This window comes from Panthera pardus, unplaced genomic scaffold, assembly GCF_024362965.1.
Source record: "Panthera pardus isolate Hobbes unplaced genomic scaffold, ASM2436296v1 HiC_scaffold_6, whole genome shotgun sequence".
In the NCBI taxonomy this organism is placed as follows: Eukaryota; Metazoa; Chordata; class Mammalia; order Carnivora; family Felidae; genus Panthera; species Panthera pardus.
The window spans coordinates 131,665,837-131,690,491 of NW_026526991.1; positions in this window are offsets into that span (position 1 = coordinate 131,665,837).

A 24,655-nucleotide genomic window follows, 5' to 3' on the forward strand; every position below is an offset into this window, starting at 1 on the left:
GTATTTCCCCCTCGTAACTTCTTTGCTGTCATTTCTCAAAGGAGGATCGGCTAACTTAGTTCCTGATCCATCCTAGTAGGGAAGCCTGGGGAACCTTGGCTTCACTGTCCCACTTTATGTCTAGGGAGACAACACAGAGTGACCCTGGACAAACTTGACATGTAATGGACTACTAGCAGCTAGGCTAAATTCCAAAAAGTTGAGGATTTTGAATAGTTTAATAGTTTCTTGACATTTGTGGGGAGGTGTATTGAAGGAATAAGGAAATGGTTTGCAACTGAGAATATGTGAATGTCCAGTAATTCAGAGAGTCACCCGTGAGTTACACTGGCAAACATGCTGATTTTAGAGGAAGGTAAAATTTGACTACTTCCAAATTCAAATAATAAAAATAATTTAAAATTTAAGAGCAGAACTCTCTTTTTCAAAGAAGTGGGAAATACATACACACACACACACACACACACACACACCACACATACTGCATATATATAGACATATATATATACATATATATATATATATACATATATACATATATATACTGCATATATATATATATATACATACACATATGTATACATATACATATGTATATATATGTGTATGTATATATATATATATATATATATATATATATATATATATATATATTGCTAAAACTTCAGCATTGTGTAACCTATTTACTATACTAGAAAGAACTCTGTTATATTTATTGTTTTATGTTGTCATTAATTCTTAATTTTACATCACAGATTTTACTGTGGATGAGTCCTTACTTTTTAGGGGTTATCTAGACAACTTTACCTGACATTCATTTTACTAAGGAGAAAAAAAAAAGGATTTCAGATCAAGTTGCCTCAAGGGATTATTCCCTGATGTACAGAAATGACTTTAAAACAAAAGGTACATTATGTAAGGGCTGCAATGCATTAAAAGGGATTGTAGTAACAAGGAAAAATCTGGTAGGATTAGCTCACTGCAATACCATATTGCACAATATTTTCAAGTTTAGTCATATTATACTACATTGAACTTTTCAGTTTATTGACTTTCTGTACATTCTTGTTAACATAGTGTAATGGCTGTTCAGAAAAGCTCTAAATTGAAAAAAAAAACACCTAAAGCTAGGAAAGTAACTTTTAAAGTTCTACTAATTAAATGTCGTCACTGGGTGGTAGTTTCCTCCATTCTGTATTAATTTTCTGTTATTTTAGGAAGTTAATGCAACTTGTTTAATGAACAGAGAGGTGTGATTTGCTTCCTACATCTGGAAGTCAGCTTCAAAAGGACTCTTTTCAATTTACCCTCTCATGACATCAGCAGGAATTTTTTTTTCTCTTCTGTAAACAGTAATAGAATCCTCATTGTCCTACCAGGATTTCGGATATTACCATAGAATGTTTATCCTCCCCTGCTGAAGCCATACCCTAGTTGTAATATCCGTACTTCCTTACTTATGTTTATCACATCATCATTCTCCTGGAAACCAATATTTGAAATATAAACCTTATTCCTCATTATTGTAACATTTAGAATACGCTACAGCTCCAAGGGACTCAAAATCTCCCAAAACAGTGGCTAAAAGCAATTAAAGTCCATTTTTGTCTCATGTTCAAGATGTCTGGATTCAGCTAAAGCAGGGCTAGAATGACATGCCACAGTTTTAGAAACCAAGGCTCCTTCTCTCTTTTATATCTCCAAAATCCTCACTCAGCATGTGGCTTTTGCTTCATGGTGTCTGTTAGCTACTCATGCTCCAGCCATCTAATCTTCATTCCTACAAAGAAGGGGCAAAGAAAGACATGCCCCCATTCCCAGTTCTTCATGTAAGGAGCTTAGAAGTCACCGATCTATCCTTCCAGTAAGCAAAAAGTTGAACTGACTGAAAATCAACAACTCTTCTTGAATCTGTAAGACAGGTGAGGAAACAGGGCAAATCACTCTCCCCAGTGCTGCCAACACAGATGGGGAGTTGTGGTTTCCTCATGCAGGGTGAAGGAGCAAAAAGCAATGTGGGAACAAGTGCTGAGGATAAGAAAACCTGAACTGTAATTGACAAATTACTGGAGACCCAGTGTGGGCAAGTATGAGAGTTAAAAAAAATCCAGAGAAACCCAATCATAGGCCCCTTTACTCCCCCCCCCCCCCCAGCAGTGTTGTGAAATCTAACTCCAGGAGTTTAACCAAGGTTATGAGAAAAAAAAATACCCTCAAGTTTCCAATATGGGGAGAAGAAAAGAACCATTGTGGAATACACAAGAAGATCTGTTCTTTTTTTTTTTTTTTTTAATTTTTGTTTTTAAAGTTTATTTATTTTTGAGACAGAGAGAGACAGAGCATGAACGGGGGAGGGTCAGAGAGAGGGAGACACAGAATCTGAAACAGGCTCCAGGCTCTGAGCTGGCAGCACAGAGCCTGACGCGGGGCCCGAACTCACGGACCGGGAGATCACGACCTGAGCCGAAGTCGGCCGCTTAACCGACTGAGCCACCCAGGCGCCCCAAGAAGATCTGTTCTTAACAAGGTCTGCTCTCAGGAGAAGCTGGTTGACCAGAGCCTAACCTGCTGGGCTGTTATCAGAGCCTAAGGGACCTGGGGGAAGAACAATGACCAGCTCTAGCCCACTCTAGTTATCCTGTTCCACTGAAGGGGAAATAAAAAATCTGAGAAACACTTGTGAGATTTGTAGTCCAGAGGCATAGGCTCACTAAAAGACTGAGACCTAATCATAAACTATAGAACACTTCTCTTCCACCCACACTTCACCATGACCAAAGGTCTACTTACAGCAGCTCCTTAGACCTGGTCCATCATATTCAACTATCAAGAAAAAAATAAAAGGTCTACAAAAGGGAAAAAGCACAAACTGAAGAGACAGAGCAAGCATCACAACTAGATTGGCAGGGAGGTTGGAATTATCATTGTTAACATAGAACAACTATGACTCATACACTAAGGTTCCTGATGGATAAGGTAGATACCATGCAAGAGTAGATGGGATGTAAGTAGAGGGAAGGACACCCAAATAAAGATATAAAAAAGAAATGTTAGATGTAAAAACAACTGTAACAGAAATGATGAGTGCCTTGGATGGGCTTGTTAGTAGAATGGGCATGGCTGAGGAAAGAATGTCTGAATTAGGCAACGTATAAATAGGATTCTCCAAGACCAAAAAGCAAAGAGAACAAAGATTAAAAACAAGAACAAGAACAAGAACGAACAAAACCAAGCAGACTATCCAAAGACTGTGGGATACTACAAAAGGTGTAACATATAAATAATGCACATTCCAGAATGAGAAGATAGAGACAGGAATAGAATATTTGAAACAATAATGACTGAGAATTTCCTCAAAGTAATGCCAAAACCCAAACTACAGATCCAAAAGGTTCAGAGAACACCAAGCAAAATAAATGCCAAAAAAATACACTAAGGCATATCATTTTCCAACTACAGAACATTAAAGATAAAGAAAAAATGGAAAAAAATACCAGAGGATAAAAACACCTCACTGACTGAGGAACAAATATAGGAATTACATCCACCTTCTCCTCAGAAACCATGCAAGCAAGAAGAGAATGCAGTAAAATATTTAAATCACTGCAAGAAAAAACCCCACAAACCTAGAATTCTATACCCTGTGTAATTACCCTTCCAAAGTGAAGAAGAAATAAAGACTTTCATAGACAAAAAAAACAGGGAATTTTTTGCTGGTAGTCCTGTCTTGCAAGACATGTTAAAAGAAGTTATTTAGAGAAATTTGGATCTACATGTAGAAAGAACCTCAAATAAGGGATAAGTGAAGGTAAAATGATAACTTTTATGTTTCTTATTTTTAATTGCTATAAAAGATAACTGTTCAAAATAATAATACCAAAATATATTTAATTATGTATGCTTATGTATATATGTATTTGTATATAAGTTACATGAATAGCAGCAGTGATACGAAAAATAACAGGGAGGAATTAGGATTATTCATTATTGTAAGGTACTCATACTACACAATATGTGGTATAGGGTTATTTGAAAGTGGACTTGGATTAGCTGGGAATGTATTTTGCAGAGCCTAAGGTAACCACTGAAAAAGGTAAAAACAAACAAAGTATAACTGATATGCTAAGAAAGGTGAGAAAATGGAATCATATAAAATGATTAATTAAAACCACAAAAGAAAAAAATTGGAAGATAAAAATAGGAACAAAGCACAAGGGCAACAAATAGAAAACTGTAACACATGTGGTAAATAATAATCCAGCTATATCAATAGAAAATTATTTTACATATCAATCATCTAAATATGTGAAATGAAAAACAGAGACTGTCATAAAGGATCAAGACACAAGATCCAAATACATGTTGCCTACAAGAAACCCACTCTAAATATAAACACACATATGAATTGAAAGTAAATGGATGGAGAAAAATATGCCAAGATGGAACTAATCAAAAGAAAGCAGGAGTAGCTATCCTAATTTCCAACAGAGCAGACTTGAAAGCAAGGAAAGTTATCAGGGATAAAAAGGACATTACATAATGAGGGGTCAGTTCTCCAAGAAGACATAACAATCCTTAATAGGTATGTGTATAACAACAAAGTATGCACACGAGGCAAAAACTGACAGACTTGCAAAGAGAAATAGATGAGCTTGCTAGCATAGCTGGAGGTTTCAACGCCCTTCTCTCAGAAATGGACAGATTCAGTGGGCAGAAAAATTAGTAAGGACATAGTTGAAGTCAACAACACCTCTAATCAATTGGATATAATTAACAACTACAGACTAATTCATCCAAAAACAGCAGAATACACATGCTTCTCAAGTTCACGTGGAACATTCACCAAGATAGACTGTATTCCGGGGCATTAAATGCACCTTACCAAATTTAAAAGATTATGAATCCTGTGTCTATTCTCGGAGTACGCTAGAATTAATCTAAAAAACAGTAAGAGAAACGGAGATTTTTTTTTTTTACTCTGTGGGATTTTTAAAAAATATATGAAATTTACTGTCAAATTGGTTTCCACACAACACCCAGTGCTCATCCCCAAAGATGCCCTCTTCAATACCCATCACCTACCCACCCTTCCCTCCCACCCCCCATCAACCCTCAGTTTGTTCTCAGTTGTTAAGAGTCTCTTATGCTTTGGCTCTCTCCCACTCTAACCTTTTTTTTTTCCTTCCCCTCCCCCATGGGTTTCTGTTAAGTTTCCCAGGATCCACATAAGAATGAAAACATATGGTAACTGTCTTTCTCTGTATGGCTTATTTCACTTAGTATCACACTCTCCAGTTCCATCCACGTTGCTGCAAATGGCCAGATTTCATTCCTTCTCATTGCCATGTAGTACTCCATTGTGTATATAAGCCACAATTTCTTTATCCATTCATCAGTTGATGGACATTTAGGCTTTTTCCACAATTTGGCTATTGTTGAGAGTGCTGCTATAAACATTGGGGTACAAGTGCCCCTATGCATCAGTACTCCTGTATCCCTTGAGTAAATTCCTAGCAGTGCTACTGCTGGGTCATAGGGTAGTCTATTTTTAATTTTTTGAGGAACCTCCACACTGTTTTCCAGAGTGGCTGCACCAATTTGCATTCCCACCAACAGTGCAAGAGGGTTCCCGTTTCTCCACATCCTCTCCAGCATCTATAGTCTCCTGATTTGTTCATTTTGGCCACTTTGACTGGCGTGAGGTGATATCTGAGTGTGGTTTTGATTTGTAGAGAAATGGAGATTAAACTTCACACTTCTAGATGATACATGGGTCAAGGAAGAAATCTCCAGAAAAATTAAAAAATATTTGAACTAAATGAAAATGGAAAAACAAACAAACAAATAAACTTTTCCAAATTTGTAAGATGCAGCGAATGCAACATCTACTGGGAAATTTATAGTATTGAATGCATATATTAAAACAGATACTTTAAAATCAATAATCTGTGTCCACCTTAGGAAACTAAAACGAGAGCAAATTAAAAAAAAAGAAATAGCAAATAGAGCAGGAATCAATGAAATTAAAAACAGGAAGTTGACAGAGAAGAACCAATGAAACCAAACATTGGTTTGTTGAAACAATCAATAAAATTGATAAGCCTTTATTTAGCCAGGCTGTTTAAGAAAAAAAGAGGACACAAATTACTAATATGAATGAAATGAAAGAGATGTGTCTGTACAAATCCTGTGGGTATTAAAAGGATAATAAAGGAATACTACAAACAAGTAAACCTGACGAAAGTAGGCTAATTACAAAACTGATGAACAAAACCAAAGAATTAGGGGATTAAGAGCAAACATATCTTGATGAGCACTGAGTAATGTACAGAACTTTGTACATCATATTGTACACCGGAAACTAATACAACATTGTGTGTTAATTATAATTCAACTTAAAAAAGGAAGGAAAGAGAGAAATCAAAGACTTACATAAATGGGGAGACAGTCCATGTTTGTGGATAGTAGACTCAGTATTTTCAAAATGTCAGTTCTGTCTAACTTCATCTATAGATAATACATTACTTTGTGGATATAACAATATCACATTTTTTGTGGATGTCAGCAAAATGATTCTCAAGTTTATATAAAGAGCCAAAAAATCCAAAATAGTCAACACACTATTGAAGGAAAAGAACAAAGCTGTGGGTCAGACACTACCTGACCTCAAGACTTCCTATAAAGCTACATTAATCAAGACAATATGTTATTTGCAAAAAGAAGAAACAAATAGATAATTGGAACGAAATAGCCAAGATTCAGACCCACATGAATACAGTCAACTGGTGCTTAACAAAGGAGCAAAGGCAATTCAATGGAGCAAAGATGGACTTTTCTACAAATAGTCCTGGAACAACTGGACATTTATATGCAAAACAATGCATCTAGATACAGATCTCACAGCTTTCACAAAAGTGAACTTAAAATGATCACAGACCTAAATGTAAAACACCAAACTATAAAACTCCCAAAAGATAACATAGAAGAAAACTTACATAACTTTGATATGTTGATGCCTTTTTAGATACGTACACAAAAGGCATAATCTATGAGAGAGATAACTGGCAAGCTGGACTTGATTAAAATTAAAAACTTCTGCTCTGTAAAAGACAATGTCAAGATGATGAGACGACAAGCCATGGACTGGGAAAAATATTTGAAAAAGACACATGTGATAAAGGACTGTTATAAAAATATACAAAGAGGGGTGCCTGGGTGGCTCACCTGGTTAAGTGTCCGACTTCAGCTCAGGTCATGATCTCAGGGTTCATGGGTTGGAGTCCTGCATCAGGTTCTGTGATAATAGCTCTGAGCCTGAAGGCTGCTTCAGATTCTGTGTCTCCCTCTCTCTTTGCCCCTCCCCCACTTGCACTGTCTCTGTCTCTCTCAAAAATAAATAAAACATTAAAAATATATTTAATAAAAAATAAAAAAATATATATACAAAAAATTCTTAAAATTCAACAATAATAAATACACAATTCAATTGAAAAATGGGCCAGGACTTTAACAGATACCTCAGCAAAAAAGATGTACAGATGAAAAGTAAGCATATGAAAATATGCCCCACATCTTATGTCATCAGCAAAATGTAAATTGAAACAACAATGACATATTAGAGGGGCCAACATGGCAGAGAAGTAGGGGGATCTGTACTTTCTGCATCTCTCAAACAAATAAGGGCTGAAGCCAAAGGACTTTGAACCCCAAGAGTCTGGGAGGAAAAGAGACTGAGTCTACCAGGGAGAAATTGGGACAACCTGATGGGCCATAGGGCTACTTCAAGGAACAAATCAAAGCACACCTGGTGGAGGGTCCAAAACATCACCATGAGTTGGGAAATAAAGCAATCAAAGTCACAACAAAAGAAAGCAAGTAACACTCTCCAGAAAACATCTCCTGAAGGGCAGGCCCTGGACAGTGTATGACCCCCCCCCCCCCCGCTTTAATATAGCAGTACTCGTAGGTGCATAGCACATAACAAGCTTTTAAAGGGACAGAAAATTAGCCAAAATGATGAAGCGGAAGAATTTTCCTCAAAAGAAATTCCAGGAAGAAGTGACAGCTAAAGAATTGATCATAACAGATATAAGCAACATAACTGAAAAAGAATTTAGAATAATAGTCATAAAATTAATCAGTGGGCTTGAAAAAAGCATTGAAGACAGCAGAGAATCTATTGCTGCAGAGATCAAGGAACTAAAAAGAGTCATGATGAATTAAAAAATGCTATAAATGAGGTGCAAAATAAAATGGAAGGGGCCACAGCACAGACTGAAGAGGCAGAGGAGAGAATAGGTGAATTAGAAGATAAAATTATGGAAAAAGAGGAAGCTGAGAAAAAGGAAGATAAAAAAATCCAGGATCACGAGTGGGAGAATTAGAGAACTAAGTGATTCAATCAAACAAAACAATATTCGTATCACAGGAATTCCAAAAGAAGAGAGAGAAAGGGGCTGAAGGTATACTTGAACAAATCATAGCCAACAACTTCCCCAATCTGGAGAAGAAAACAGACATTGAAATCCAAGAGGCACAGAGAACTCCCTTCAGACATAACTTGAATCAATCTTCTGCATGACACATCACAGTGAAACTGGCAAAATACAAGGATAAAGAGAGAATTCTGAAAGCAGCTAGGGATAAACGGGCCTTAACATACAAAGGTAGACACATAAGGGTAGTAGCAGACATATCCACTGAAACTTGGCAGGCCAGAAAGTAATGGCAGAAAATCTTCAATGTGATGACCAGGAAAAATATGCAGCCAAGAATCCTTTATCCAGCAAGCCTGTCATTCAGAATAGGAGAGATAAAGGTTTTCCCAAACAAACAAAAACTGAAGGAATTCATCACCACTAAACCAGCCCTACAAGAGATCTAAGGGGGACTCTGTGAGCAAAATGTTGCAAGGACCACAAAGTCCCAGAGACATCTTTACAAGCGTGAAATCTACAGATAACAGAAAGACTCTAAAGCCATATATTTCAATAATAACACTGAATATAAATGGACTAAATGGTCCAATCAAAAGACATAGGTATCAGAATGGATAGAAAAACAAGACCCATCTATTTGCTGTCTATAAGAGACTCATTTTAGACTTGAGGACACCTACAGAATGAAAGTGAGGGGATGGAGAACTATCTTTCATGCTACTGGAAGTCAAAAGAAAGTGCAGTAGCTGTACTTATATCAGACAAACTAGACTTTAAATTAAAGGCTGTAACAAGAGATGAAGAAGGGTATTATATAATAATTACATAGTCTGTCCATCAGGAAGAGCTAATAATTATAAATGTCTATGCACTGAATTCAGGAGTACCCAAATATATAAAACAATTAATCACAAACATAAGTAATCCTATTGTAAGAATGTGGCAATTTCAGGGGAATTCAATACTCCACTTACAGCAAGGGAAAGATCATCTAGACAAAGAATCAGTAAAGAAACAATGGGCCTGAAGGATACATCGGACCACATGGACTTGACAGATATATTTAGAACTCTACATTTCAAAGCAGCAGAATATACTTTCTCCTCTAGTGCACATGGAACATTCTCCAAGATAGATCACATACTGGGTCACAAAACAGCCCTTAATAAATATAAAAGAATTGAGATCATACCATGCACACTTTCAGATCACAATACTATGAAACTTGAAATCAACACAGGAAAATGTCTGGAAAACCTCCAAAAGCATGGAGGTTAAAGCACATCCTACTAAAGAACAAATGGGTCAACCAGGCAATTAGAGAAGAAATTAAAAAAAAATATATGGAAACAAATGAAAATGAAAGCACAACGGGCCAAACCCTTTGGGATGCAGCAAAGGCAGTCCTGAGAGGAAAATACATTGCAATCCAGGCCAATCTCAAGAAAAGAAAAATCCCAAATACAAAATCTAACAGCACACCTAAAGGAACTAGAAGCAGAACAGCAAAGACACCCCAAACCCATCAGAAGAAGAGAAATAATAAAGATCAGAGCAGAAATAAACAATATAGAATCCAAATAAAACTGTAGAACAGGTCAATGAAATGAAGAGTTGGTTTTTTGAAAAAATAAACAAAATTGATAAACCTCTAGCCAGGGTTCTCAAAAAGAAAAGAGAGGACCCAAATAGATAAAATCATGAATGAAAATGGATTTATTACAACCAATCCCTCAGAAATACAAGCAATTATCAGGGAATACTAAGAAAAATTATATCCCAACAAAATGGACAATCTGGAAGAAATGGACAAATTCCTAAACACCCACACACTACCAAAACTCAAACAGGAAGAAATAGAAAATTTGAACATACCCATAACTAGTGAAGAAATTGAATCAGTTATCAAAAATCTCCCAACAAATAAGAGTCCTGGACTAGATGGCTTTCCTAGGGAATTCTACCAGACATTTAAAGTGGAGTTAATACCTAACCTTCTCAAGCTGTCCCCAAAAATAGAAATGGTAGGAAAACTTCTGGACTCATTCTATGAAGCCAGCATTACTTTGATTCCAAAACCAGACAGTGATTCAGAAAACAAAAAAAAGAGAGAGAGAGAGAAGTACAGGCCAACATCCCTGATGAATATGGATACAAAAATTCTCAACAAGATACTAGCAAATCAAATTCAACAGCATATAAAAAGAATTCTTCACCATGATCAAGTGGGATCCATTCCTGGGCTGCAGGGCTGGTTCAATATTTGCAAATCAATCAATGTGATATATCACATTAATAAAAGAAAAGAACCATATGATCCTGCCAATAGATGCAGAAAAAGCATTTGACAAAATACAGCATCCTTTCTTATTAAAAACCCTCAAGGAAGTTGGGATAGAAGGAACATATTTAAACATCATAAAAGCCATATATGAAAAACCCACAGCTAATATCATCCTCAATGGGGAAAAACTGAGAGTTTTCTCCCTGAGATCAGGAGCATGACAGAGATGTCCACTCTTACCAGTGTTGTTTAACATAGTGTTGGAAGCCCTAGTATCAGCAATCAGATGACAGACAACAAAATGAAATCAAAGGCATCAAAATTGGCAAAGATGAAGTCAAACTTTCACTTTTTGCAGATGCCATGATACTCTACTTGGAAAACCCGACAGACTCCACTAAAAGTCTGCTAGAACTGGTACATGAATTCAGCAAAGTAGTAGGGTACAAAACCAATGTACAGAAATTGGTTGCATTTTTATGCACCAACAATGAAACACCAGAAAAAGAAATAAAGAAACTGATCCCATTCACAATTGCACCAAAAACCATAAAATACCTTGGAATAAACCTAACCAAAAATGTGAAAGATCTATATGCTGAAAACTACAGAAAGCTTATGAAGGAAATTGAAGAAGACACAAAGAAATGGAAAAAAATTTCCATGCTCATGGATTAGAAGAATAATTGTTAAAATGTCAATAATACCCAAAGCAATCTACACATTCAATGCAACCCCGATCATTACTGCATCAACACTCTTCTGAAAGCTAGAACAAACAATCCTAAAATTTGGATGGAACCATAAAAGACCCCAAATAGCCAAAGTAATATTGAAGAAGACAACCAAAGTGGGAGGCATCACAATTCCAGACTTTAGTCTCTACTACAAAGCTGTAATCATGAAGACAGTACGGTATTGGCACAAAAACAGATATATAGACTAATGGAATAGAAGAGAGAACCCAGAATTGGTCCCACAAATATATGGCCAACTGATCTTTGACAAAGCAGGAAAGAGTATCCAATGGAAAAAAGACAGTCGCTTTAACAAATGGTCTTGGGAGAACTGGACAGCAACATGCAGAAGAATGAAACTAGACCACTTTCTTACACCATACACAAAAATAAACTCAAAGTAGATGAAGGATCTGAATGTGAGACAGGAAACCATCAAAACCCTAGAGGAGAAAGAAGGAAAAAACCTCTATGACCTCAGCCACAGCAATTTCTTACTCAACACATCTCCAAAGGCAAGGGAATTAAAAGCGAAAATGAAGTATTGGGACCTCATCAACATAAAAAGCTTCTGCACTGCAAAGGAAACAATAAAACTAAAAGGTAACAGACGGAATGGGAAAAGATATCTGCAAATGACATATCGGATAAAGGGCTAGTATTCAAAATCTATAAAGAACTCACCAGACTCCACACCCAAAAAACAAATAATCCAGTGAAGAAATGGGCAGAAGACATGAATAGACACTTTTCCAAAGAAGACATCCAGATGGACAACAGAGACATGAAAAGATGCTCAATGTCACTCCTCATCAGGGAAATACAAATCAAAACCATACACAGATACCACATCACACCGGGCAGAGTGGCTAAAATGAACAAATCAGGAGACTATAAATGCTGGCGAGGATGTGGAGAAATGGGAACCCTCTTGCACTGTTGGTGGGAATGCAAATTGGTGCAGCCACTCTGGAAAATAGTGTGGAGGTTCCTCAAAAAATTAAAAATAGAACTACCCTATGACTCAGCAATAGCACTGCTAGGAATTCACCCAAGGGATACAGGAGTGCTGATGCATAGGGGCACATGTACCCCAATATTTATAGCAGTGCTTTCAACAATAGCCAAATTATGGAAAAAGCCTAAATGTCCATCAACTGATGAATGGATAAAGAAGTTGTGGTTTATATATACAATGGAATACTACTAGCAATGAGAAAGAATGAAATCTGGCCATTTGCAGCAACGTGGATGGAACTGGAGGGCATTATGCCAAGTGAAATAAGTCAGAGAAAGATACCATATGTTTTCACTCATATGTGGACCTTGAGAAACTTAACAGAAGACCATGGGGGAGGGAAAGGGGAAAAAAAGTTACAGAGAGGGATGGAGGCAAACCATAAGAGACACTGAAATACTGAGAACAAACTGAGGGTTGCTGGGGGTTGGGGAGAGGGGAAAGTGGGTGATGGGCATTGAGGAGGGCACTTGTTGGGATGGGCACTGGGTGTTCTATGGAAACCAATTAGACAATAAATTATATTTTAAAAAAACAATGACATATTAGTATGTAGTTGTTAGAATCCCAAAATCTGGAACACTGACAACATGAAATGCTGACAAGGACATGGAGCAACAGGAACTCTCATTCACTGCTGGTGGAAATGCAAAAACCGCACAGTCACTTTAGAAGACAGTTTAGTAGTTTCTTACAAAACTAAGTATATTCTTACTATAAAAGCTAGAAATTTCACTCTTTAGTATTTACCGAACCAAGTTAAAAATTAATGACCACACAAAAATCTTCACATAGCAGCTTTGTTTATAATTGCCAAAACTTGGAAACAACCAAAATGTCCATCAGTAGGTGAATACATAAATAATGTGTGGTATATTCAGACAATGGAATATTATTCAGTGCTAAGAAGAAATGAGTTGTGAAGCCATGAAAAGACTTGGAGGAAACTTATATGCTTATTACTAAGTGAAAGAAGTCAATCTTACAAAGGCTACATATGATATAATCCCAAATATATGACATTCCGGAAAAGGTAAATCTATGGACACGATAAAAAGATAATTGGTTGCCAGAGGGTTTGGGGAAGGGTAAATGAGGAGGGTACAGCAGATGTTTAGGGCAATGAAAATAGTCTAAATGATACCAGGATGATAGATACACATTATTATACATTTTCCCAATCAATAGAATGTACAGCACCAAAATTGAACAGTAATGTAAACTCTGGCTGATAAAGATGTGTCAATGTAGGTTCATCAGTTGCAATAAAGTACCAACAGATGGGGGATGTTGGCAATTGGGGAGGCTATGCATGTGTATGGGCAGCGAGTATATGGGAAATCTCTGTACTTTCCTCTCAATTTTGCTGTGAACCTAAAAGTGCTCTAAAAAATATAAGTTTTAACTTAAAAGAGAATAAAAAAAAGGAAAGAACAAAGGGGAAGGGAAGGAAAGAGGGAAAGGAGGATGAATGGGAAGGAAGACAGGGAGAAAAGGAGGGAGGGAAGGAGGGAGGAAGGAAGAAAGAATGGATGGAAGAAAGGATGGATGGACGGAAGGAATGAAGGACCAAATGAAGGAAGGAAGGAAGGAAGGAAGGAAGGAAGGAAGGGAGGGAGGAAGGAAGGAAGGAAGACATGTCCCTGTCCCTTTAAATATACTCAATGAAAGGCACTTATGACACACGTGCTTACATTTCCTTGACCAGAGTTTGGGCACACAATAATTCCTTGCAAAGGAGGCTGTAAAATTTAGTCTTTACTTTTAGCAACTGTGTTCTCAGTTTATCCTTATTCTTTTTTTAGAATTTGTTAGTGTGATCTTAAAAGTTGTATTTTTTATTTCTATAGTGTAAAGTAAATATATACATATATATACATATATATGTATATTTGCAGTAAACACTACAAAAATAGCAAAATAGAAAAAAGAGACTGAAGTTCTAAAATTCTTTACCATAAAGAAACACAGGTTTGTGTTTAGCACATATGCTTTCAATTTCGTATCTATTGCAATATACAAGACTATACATAATTTATCTGTTAACAAAATATCTTGGATTGTTTTCCATGTCAGTATATACATAGGCACCATACTGATAATTTTATCCAATCTTGGTATCATATAGGGGAAAAGAAAAAAAAAATTCAATGTTTAATTTAGGTCCTCTTCTGTTCGAGCCATAGTTATACTCTATGAAATATTTTAAATTTGTATAACACAAAAACATAATAGGCAAATATAGCTTGTGAAATATATTCCAAGACCAGTTCAAATTTGTAATCATCAAGACATATTTCCAGGTTTACTTTGTTCCCTTAATGCTGATAATACTGATAACAAAAGCCACCTATAATATAACCATATGTAATTTGTTCCTCAGTTTGCCAAACTTATTTGCCACATATTTCAAATCACCAATATATTCCTCTATCCTCTCCATCCCCACACTCATATTTAAATACTCAAGCTTGTTGAATTTTTTCTGCTATAGAACTTCAGGGGTTTGTAACTGGGGCATTTATTTATGTACACCAGTTTATCTGCCTCCTACAGAACTCACAGGTAGCAGATGTACCCATGCCCATCACAGAATTACTGAGAGTTATCTTTTGTCATCTTTCTGTGGCTACATCAATGGCAACATTATAGGATTTACTTCTTATCTGAGAGTCACTGGTGTCTTCTAAAGTAGTGGTTCCCAAACTGCTCTCTAGACCAGCAGCAAGAACATCACCTGAGAACTTGTTTAAAATGCAAATTCTGGACCTACTGATTGGGAAATTCGAGGTGGGGCCCAGTAATGTGAGTTTTAACAACCTTTCTAAGTGATTTGAAGCACCTCAACCTTTGGGAACCACTCTCTAAATCAGAGGATTTCAACCTTGCTCACACATTGGAATTACCTGGGGAGCTTTAAAAAATATTGATGCCTTGGTCTTAACCCCAGAAATTCTGAATTAATTAGTCTGGGGTGAGGCCAGAGAATTGGGAATTTTACTAGCTCCCTAGGTGATTATAAAGTGCAACCAAGGTGGAGAACCACGGCTCTAAATCATTTATAACTTCACATTATATTTGCCAACTCCAGGTTCTTTGAGCTTTTTTCTTTCCCCAAGGATCTGTGTCATATGAGGATACAGCAAGGCTACAGTGAATTAGATATTACCTTGTTGTGAGTGGATTTAGATATTAAATGAAATGTGACACTGCATCTTATCATTTCCTTTGGTTTTGTTTATCATACATGATGAGCCTTTGAACTTGAAGCTGAATTAATTTAATGCAATGTTTCCTTTTGAATCTATTGGATTTTGTGTGCATTGGGGTGACATACAAAACAAACATCTAAATGCTCTTCCTGTGATCTTTGGGAAAAGCACCAGAGGAGAAAGAGTGTCCACGGTACATTAACCATGTAAAGTGAGTTTAATCAGATGGAATTGATTTGTTTAAGTTACACTTACATGTACAAAAAGAAATGTTCTGGACTCAATAAATTCAGTATTAAAATTGCCTTCACACTCCATACCTAACCAATTTCATCACCATATATGCTACCAGTTAGATGCTACTTGGGGAAGAAAACGTGATTCTTCGGCTAGTAAATGAAGAGAGATAGCAAGAAGTAACTTCTTCACGGTTTCTGGGGGGAGGAATATGTTAAGTACCTTTTTTTCCCCCGGTTATGCTAGACATGGATTAGAAGCACTCCCAACTTGTTTTGTAACAGACACTGAATTGCTTTCTTCACACTCAGTCAAGTGTTTTAATCCTGTCTTTTAAAACAAACATCAACCAGTGACATACCTCTTTTGTTTTCAATCTCATTTTATATATGGAGAAAGATCAGTGGTGACTGTCCTTTGTAAGTCAAGCTTGATAGTGGGAAAGGCTGCTTTGAAACTGGACTTTCTATTGTCTTTGTGATAAGAGGAGTGTAGAATATTCAAAGCCAAATGACAGAATTTAACTATCAAAAGCAAGATGGATTTAAATACTGAAACATACAGCAAGGGCAGGATGGCAACCAGAGCATTTTGACTTGCAAAAATCTGTGCTATGAGATAGATGGTCCAGCAGCAAGAGTACTATACTTGAGTTTATAATAACAATGACAAGACATCAAGAGCAAGGAAACAGAAGGCAGATGTTAATTGTTGCAATGGAAAATCATGATCTCTTCTCCCCATGCTAGAGATGAGCACATTCTCAGATCCTGGGCCCATCTATTGAAAGGAAACCTGAGTCGTCAAAGGAAGAGCCCTGAAATATCACAGAAAGCATACAGTATAATTGTACTTTCCCTCTAATTCTCCTCTAAGGCAATTTAGCAGAGTATACTAAGGAAAGGGGAATACGCAGATCTTCTGAAGCCTATAGCTTATATGATCTGAGATGATACCGATATTAGAACCAAAATGTCACCATGTCCTGCCTGTTAAGGTGAGAATCTATAGAGGTCAGATGATACACAGAGTCCTGGCCCAAGTTCATTTCACAAAGGTCTAATGCAGGAGTCAACAAACTATGGCCCGTAGCCAAATTCTGCCTACCATCGACTTATGTAAATAAGGATTTATTGGAACACAGACATATTTATTTTTTAATGTCTGTGTCTGCCTCTGTGTTCCTACAGCAGATTTGAATAACTGCAATAGATACCATATGATCTGCAAAATCTAAAATATTTACTCTGGATCTTTAGAGAAAGAGTTTTTCTGACCTTTAGTTGAATGAGTCCCCACACCTACCCTATAGTTTTTTCCCTAGTATCTGAGTGAAAAATTAGGATGAATGTACCTAACAGGGGGTAAATTCCTGACCGTGATAACTTTCCTTGTAGAATAAGAGGCAAAAGAATAGGCAAGCCATATGGAGGCTCCTGAACATTCCACTCCCACCAACCAAAGAATTAATCAAAAGCAGTAATATAAATCAGGTGGGATGGTATTGAATAATACTGCTTTTATAGTCAAAGTTGCTGGGGTGGTGTTCCTCATCACAGAAAAATGTAATTCACTGGTATTGCCCTCTATAAACCATTGGGCTAAGCATAAACTTTACCAATTATACTTAAACAATTAAAGCTGCCATGTCAAATAGCATATTTTTACTTGAAAAGATAAATAGGCCTTTGGAACTTGGTGTGTGACTATTCATCCCGAAAATGCGTTATTTTCCATCGTTGTGATGACGAGAATCAAGAGCTTTTCACATTCAACTATGATGAATGATAGTACATGTCTATAATCTTGATCCAGAGCTGTCTTACATCTCCTACTTTGGGGCACAATACAGTCCAAAGAGAACTTGATCTACTTGACATTCCTTCATTATATTGGTCTGCAACATTGATGATACCCTACTACTCAGACCTAGACAGGAAAACTTGACAAATACTCTGAATGCCTTGCTGTATTAGAGAGTAAGAGAAAAATCTACAATTATTAAGGGTTCTTTCTCATTGGGTTTGAGTTTTTAGGAGTCCATTGTTCTGTGACATACATATCCCCCAATGTGAAGGACATGATAATCTATCTTTTAGCTTCTATCACTAAAAGGGGACACAACACTTGAAAACTTCTTTCTGGTTTTGGAGGTATCATGTACTATACCTAGGAATTCTTTTCTGATTTATTCATTGAGTAACTCAGAATGCTGTTCATTTTTGAGAAGAACTGAGAGTAAGAGAGGATTATAGTCCAGTTTTAGGCTATGATAAAAGATAAAAGCGGTTCTTCTCTTTAGTCAATGTAGCCTGGTAGACGCAAAGATCTAGAGAATATACAGTGGATATGACTGTTAATTTCATACGTCAATGTGACTAGGCTATGGTGCCCAGTTGTTTAAACACTAGTGTAGGTGTGGCTATAAAGGCATTTTTTTTCTTCAAATAAATCAATACATTTACTATCAGTTACATTCAATTGAAACAAATGACTGTAATACGGTTGGGTTTCATCCAGTCAATGAAGGCTTTAAGGGAAAGACTGAGGTTTCCTGAAGAAGAAATTCTGCCTAAAGACTGCAACATAGAAATTCTCCTTGAAATTCCAGACTGCTGGCTGGCCTGCCCACAAATGTTGGATTTTCCACTGTCACAACTGTGTGCATGAACCAATTCTTAGAAGCTGTGTCTTTCTATCTTCTCTATCATTTATTTACTATCTACCTACAATCAATCAATCAACCATATATCTACTTATCTATCTACCTACCTACCTACCTATTTGCTTATCTACCTATCTATCTATCTATCTATCTATCTATCTATCTATCTATCTATCTACCTACCTACCTACCTACCTACCTACCTACCTACCTACTTGTCTATCTATCTATCTATCTATCTATCTATCTATCTATCTATCTATCTATCTACTTGTTTATCTATCTACCTACCTACCTACCTACCTACCTACCTACTTGCTTATGTATGTATGTATGTATGTATGTATCTATCTATCTATCTATCTATCTCTATAACGTATCTATCCATCCATTCATTCAACCTATTGGTTCTGTTTATTTGGAGAATTGTGAATAATAGGGCAGATAAAGATGTGGATAGGAGAGGGGCAATGTAGAAGGATAGGATTCTGAAATCAAGTCATGCAATTTGAAAGGCAACTACTAGCATGCCACTGGCACCTAATAATGAATACTTAACCAGGCAATTTTAATTGATGATGTGATCTGAGCTAAGCCTCATGAACCAGTACTGGCATAATCACTAAGTCATAAGGTCAAGTGTACACATCAGTGATACATTAAACAATGGAAATGCATCATTCAGAATTGTTCCTACTCAGGTCTTCAGGGTATAAATAAATTACAGGAACGAGGAGTCCATACTTCATTTGTCTACCTGGGTCACACCAATGCCTTATCTCAGTTCACACCATGACCAGCTGATGATGAGAACAGCTTGTTTGTTAATGCAAAGTGATAAAGGGCTCCTGGTCCAGTAAAGACCCATAAAAGGATGTATCTAAAGAACGGTGACTAGGGGAAATCTTCTCAGAAGCAGTAGCCTGGGTAGTGCATTTGATCATGCACTTTGAAGAAAGAAGTAGTCTGAGGTAGGAATAAACATGACTCACTGGCAGTGGTGAAAGTCTTAGAGATCAGAGGCAAGGAGATGTATATGGATGGACCTGTGGGAGCAGACAGAAAGTGTGTAGAACTCCATGTCTCATGTCAATTCCAATCAGAGAATATCCATCCCAGAAAAAGGACTGAATACTAGCTGTCCAGAATGTCTCATTCAGGAGATGCTAGTCAGCATCTGTCCTTGGCTTTCCCACTGTTTTCCCATGAACAAAGGAGTTGTGAATGCAGCGATGGAAACTATGCACAGTTGAACTGGCATTAAATTCATCTCACCGAGTTTATTCTAGCTACCACTGAAAATTTTACCTCCACAATTCAAGGAGATGATTTAGCTACTTTCTGGCAAGCTGGTAATATTAGACAGCTCCTACCCTTCAATGATTCATTTTATTGAGAATGATACATATCCAAAGTATGGGTGTATCTTCCTTGCCTGCAGTGCCTTAGTGACAGAAGGCTCAGGGATCCACTTTATAGCAAAGTCAATATGACAATGGGCATAGGACTATGGAGCCACTTGTCCTCGTTTGAATTGCATCAACCAGAATCTGATAGCCAACCATCTTAAAGCAGAGCTAAGCCACAGCATGGAGAAGACACTGTGAGTGGAGGTGCTATCCTTTAAGATGCCATTACATGGTGCTGTGTCATAAAAATGATCAATATGGATCTGAGATCCAAGGAATGGAAAGAGGAGTTACTACCCTCATCATTAATTCTAATCAATTTACTTGAAGACTTTGTGCTTGCCATCTACAAAAGTCTAAGTTTTTCTGCATTAAAGATCCTGACTCCTGGTAGAAGGGGAACACTTCTTTCAGGGTACACAAAAAAAATTCCACAAAACCAAAATCAGTAAACTAACCACGTGGTTATTTGGGGGCACCTCATGCCTGTAGTCTAGCATGTAGAAAAGGAAGAATTCTTACATTGGCAGGAATCACTGATCCTGATTAGCATAAAGATATAGGACTGCTATACAATGAGTGGGGACAATAATGTCTACAATCCACAGCAGTTATGGGGGAACATCCTGGTGCTTCCATGCCTAGTGATAGCTATAAATAGGCAACTGAAACAGTTGGTTTAAGAAGTACACAGTAGCCTGGGCTAGCTCCCTCAGAAATGAGTCTGGGTTACTCCATGGGACAAAAAACCACAGACCAGCAGAAGAATAGCTGAAGGTAAGCGACAACTTGCATGGAAAGTGCAGAAGGATGGTGAATGTCAGTTACAACTTTGTAGTGCCATATCTTGTTCCATGAAACCTCCAGCTATAAAGGATTGTGAGTTTACTTTTGTGTGCTTTTTAGAAATTGTGAGTGGGTCCCACTTTGAAGCAGCACAGACAGGGCATTAGGACAATGTAAACTTAACAAGAAGCATGGGATTGTAAATCAAAACATTAGCTTACTCTCTGAAAGTAAAAGAAGCATATGTAGTAAAATTTGTCTTTAGAAAACATGTAACTTCTTTCCTTCTATTTCAAAATATAATGAAGGGGACATGAGAGGTTGCTTTGCCTGTTATTCAGAAAAATCTAAATGTGAGACATTCTGATAGGCAGGAAACGATGTGCACGTATATGTCTATCTCTCACTGCCCAGTAATATTGGTAATTAAAAGTTTAAAAAATTCCAACAGTCTTAAATCTTAGATCTTATGTCAATTCTTCCTGTTGTGAGCTACACTGGCTCAACAATTGATAAATATTCATTTCATTGTCACTCTGGATTTGTACACCATTACTAAACTATCTTCTGATATCTCCAGTAAATAATCTTAGTTAACAAGCAAAAATGAAAAGACAGAAGATTTTGTTCTGGGATTTCCAAGTTCCTGTATCTATTATTACTTATACAGACTGCTTTTGGAACTGAGAACCTAGGATTTAAACAAATACTTCTCAAAAAAGCTTTCAGATACTTATTTTCATATCCATTGCTCTTGGCACATACTCTCCTGAATTATGACAGCAATCCAATGGAGGGTTTTATTGACCTGATTCTCATCTGTCTCAAACCCAGCCTCCAGACTTCTACTAGAGTGTACTCTCAAAATGGAAATCTGATGATGCTGACTTTCTGATATAAAATTTCACAGGCTCCTCCATCATTCTATAAAATCCTCTGTGTCTGGGCCCCTACAACACCTTGCCAGCCTCATCTGCTGACACAGTTTATTTCTCCCTTTCATGTCTAAAAATGTACTCAGCTTCACTAAGTATTGTTTATGTGTCACATCCATATGTGACAAATACACTGTAATTAATTGTCTAAATACTTCTCTTGTATGCTCTTCAAGGAGAGATTCCCCATTTCCTTGATGAATAATAATTGTGTTTGAATTGGGCCATACCTTGGAAAGATGCTAGTGGCCAGTAGACCTTCTTCGTACTTAAAGAAACATGAGAAGCCTTGGATGAGAGAAGCCAAAATGTAATTGTGAAAGCCACAGTGGAATAATGTAGGTGGACCATTAGCATACGCCACCCACAAAAATTAACTCAAAATGGACTAAAGGCTTGAATATAAGACCCAAAACCATAAAACTCCTAGAAGAAAACATATGTCATAAATTCTTTGACATTGGTTTTGTGATATTTTGGCTCTGGCTCCAAAAGCAAAGGTAACAAAAGCAAAACTAAACACATGAGACCACATCAAACTAAAAAGCTTCTGCACAGCAAAGTAAATCATCAACAAAATGAAAAGGCAACCTACTGAATAGAAGAAAATATTTGCAAATCATATATCTGATAAGGAGTTAATATTCAATATATATCAAGAATTCATACAACTCAGTAGCAAACAACAACAGCAACAAAAAACCCAAACACTCCAATTAAAAAATGGACACAAGATCTGAATAGACATTTTTCCAAAGAAGATATACAAATGACCAACAGATAGATGAAAAAATGCTCAACATCACTAAGTCTCAGGGAAATGCAAATCCAAACCATAATGAGATATCTCACACCTGTTAGAATGGTTATTATCAAAAAGACAAGAAGTAACAAGGTTGTGCAGAAAAGGAATCCTTGGGCACTGCTGGTGGGAATAGACATTGGTGCAGTCACTATGGAAAACAACATGGAGGTTCCTAAAAAATTAAAAATAGAACTACTGTATGACCTAACAATTCACTTTTGGATATTATCTGAAGAAAACAAAAACACTAACTCAGAAAGACATCTGCATCCACATGTTCATTTTAGCATTATTTATAATAGCCAAGACATGGAAAGAATCTAAGTGTCTAATGATGGATGAATGGATAAAGACAGAAATTATTTAAATAGAGTTAAAAAAAATAATACACATACACACAATGGAGTGTTATTCAGGCCTAAAAAAAGAATGAAATCTTGCCATTTGTGACAACACGAATGGACCTTAAGGGGATTATCTAAGTGAAATAAGTCAGAGAAAGAAAAATACCATATGATCTCACTTATATGTAGAGTCTACAAAATAAAAACAAAACCAACTCATAGATACAGAGAACAGATTGGTGGTTGTCAGGAGCAGGGGGTAGGGCAGGGGGACTCTACAAAATAAAAACAAAACCAACTCACAGAAACAGAGAACAGAATGGTGGTTGCCAGGGGCAGGGGGTAGGGTCGGGGGTAGGTTAAATAGGTCAAAAGGTATAAACTTGCAGTTATAAAATAAGCGAGTCATGGAATATAATGGACAGCATGGTGACTACAGTTACCATACCGTACTGCATATGTGAAAGTTGCTAAGAGAATAGATATTAAAAGTCCTCATCACAAGAAAAAAATAAATCTGTAACTATGTATGATGATGGATATTAACTACATTTGTTGTGATGATCATTGTGCAAATATTGAATCATACTGTACACCTGAAACTAATATAATTAGTTTCAATTATGTCAATTATATCTCAATGGAAAAAAAACCCCACAATTTTGAAGACTAGATTTGTGACCACAGGAATAGCTTATTCTATAGCAGTAGACTGAATTAATTAGGATATAAAAAGAGCCAATGCAAGTGTGCATTCAATGAGTGGTATAAAGGTCCAAAGAGACCGTGGATGGAAATGGGAAACTGAAAAAGGGAGTTTGTGGAAATCCACTTCTGAGGGAGGAATTCTTGTCATTCTTCAACCGCTCTTGTCATGTAAGAATGTAGATCTCTTCCCAGACAGAAAAAGAAACAATGTGGAAGTGAGGAGGCATGTGTCCTGAGATGCATGAGGCCACTCCAACTGGACCAAATCACATTTTCAAAGGTAAGAATGTTCAATAAAATTCCTGAAAAGTCCTCAGAGATCAATAAGCACATTATATAAAGGCAGTAAAGATGATATGGCATTTTTGGAGTTTGGTATATCAGATGAAAACCCACCTGATACTTTTAACCAGTTGGATGACCATTGATTTTGATTTCTGTTAAGAGATAAAAATGCTGGGAGTACCAGCTGTTTCTCGGCCAAAGTCGCTGTGGGTCCTCAGCTCTGTAGTAAATGACCAACATCTCTGGATGAGTTCAGTCACCTGTAGCCTGCTTTGTCAGCACAGCTGGCTATTTAGGAACCAGTGGGGGTTTCATTACAAGTTTGTTTATCTTTCAATAGAACCACCTGCCTGGAGTTGAATTGTCTGAGCTATAAATAGAGAAATAGTGCACAGGAAAGTTTTACCATTAAAGAGGAGAAGAACATTAGATGGGGGCAGGGGAACAAATTCTCCTTCCACTTTATGGGAACCTGGGTAGGGTCCTGGGAATTTTTATCCAGTTAGCTTTGGAACTGGAAAATAAAATAATGTTAGAAGCACCAGTATGTTTAAACATCTAAAATCTACTGAATGCCATTTTATAATCTCTTGAAGCCAGGGAAAGAATTCATGGTGGGATATTAGCCTTGTCAACCCTATTAGCAAAATGGCAATTCATAAAGCAAACCATTGTAGTAACCTCTCGAGGTTACAAGCAAGTGGAACATACCCAGTTCTGCAAAACCCAGCTGGGTACAGTTCAAAGCCCTCATAGACTCTTTAGAATAATGCATTGTACTATTGGTAGGGT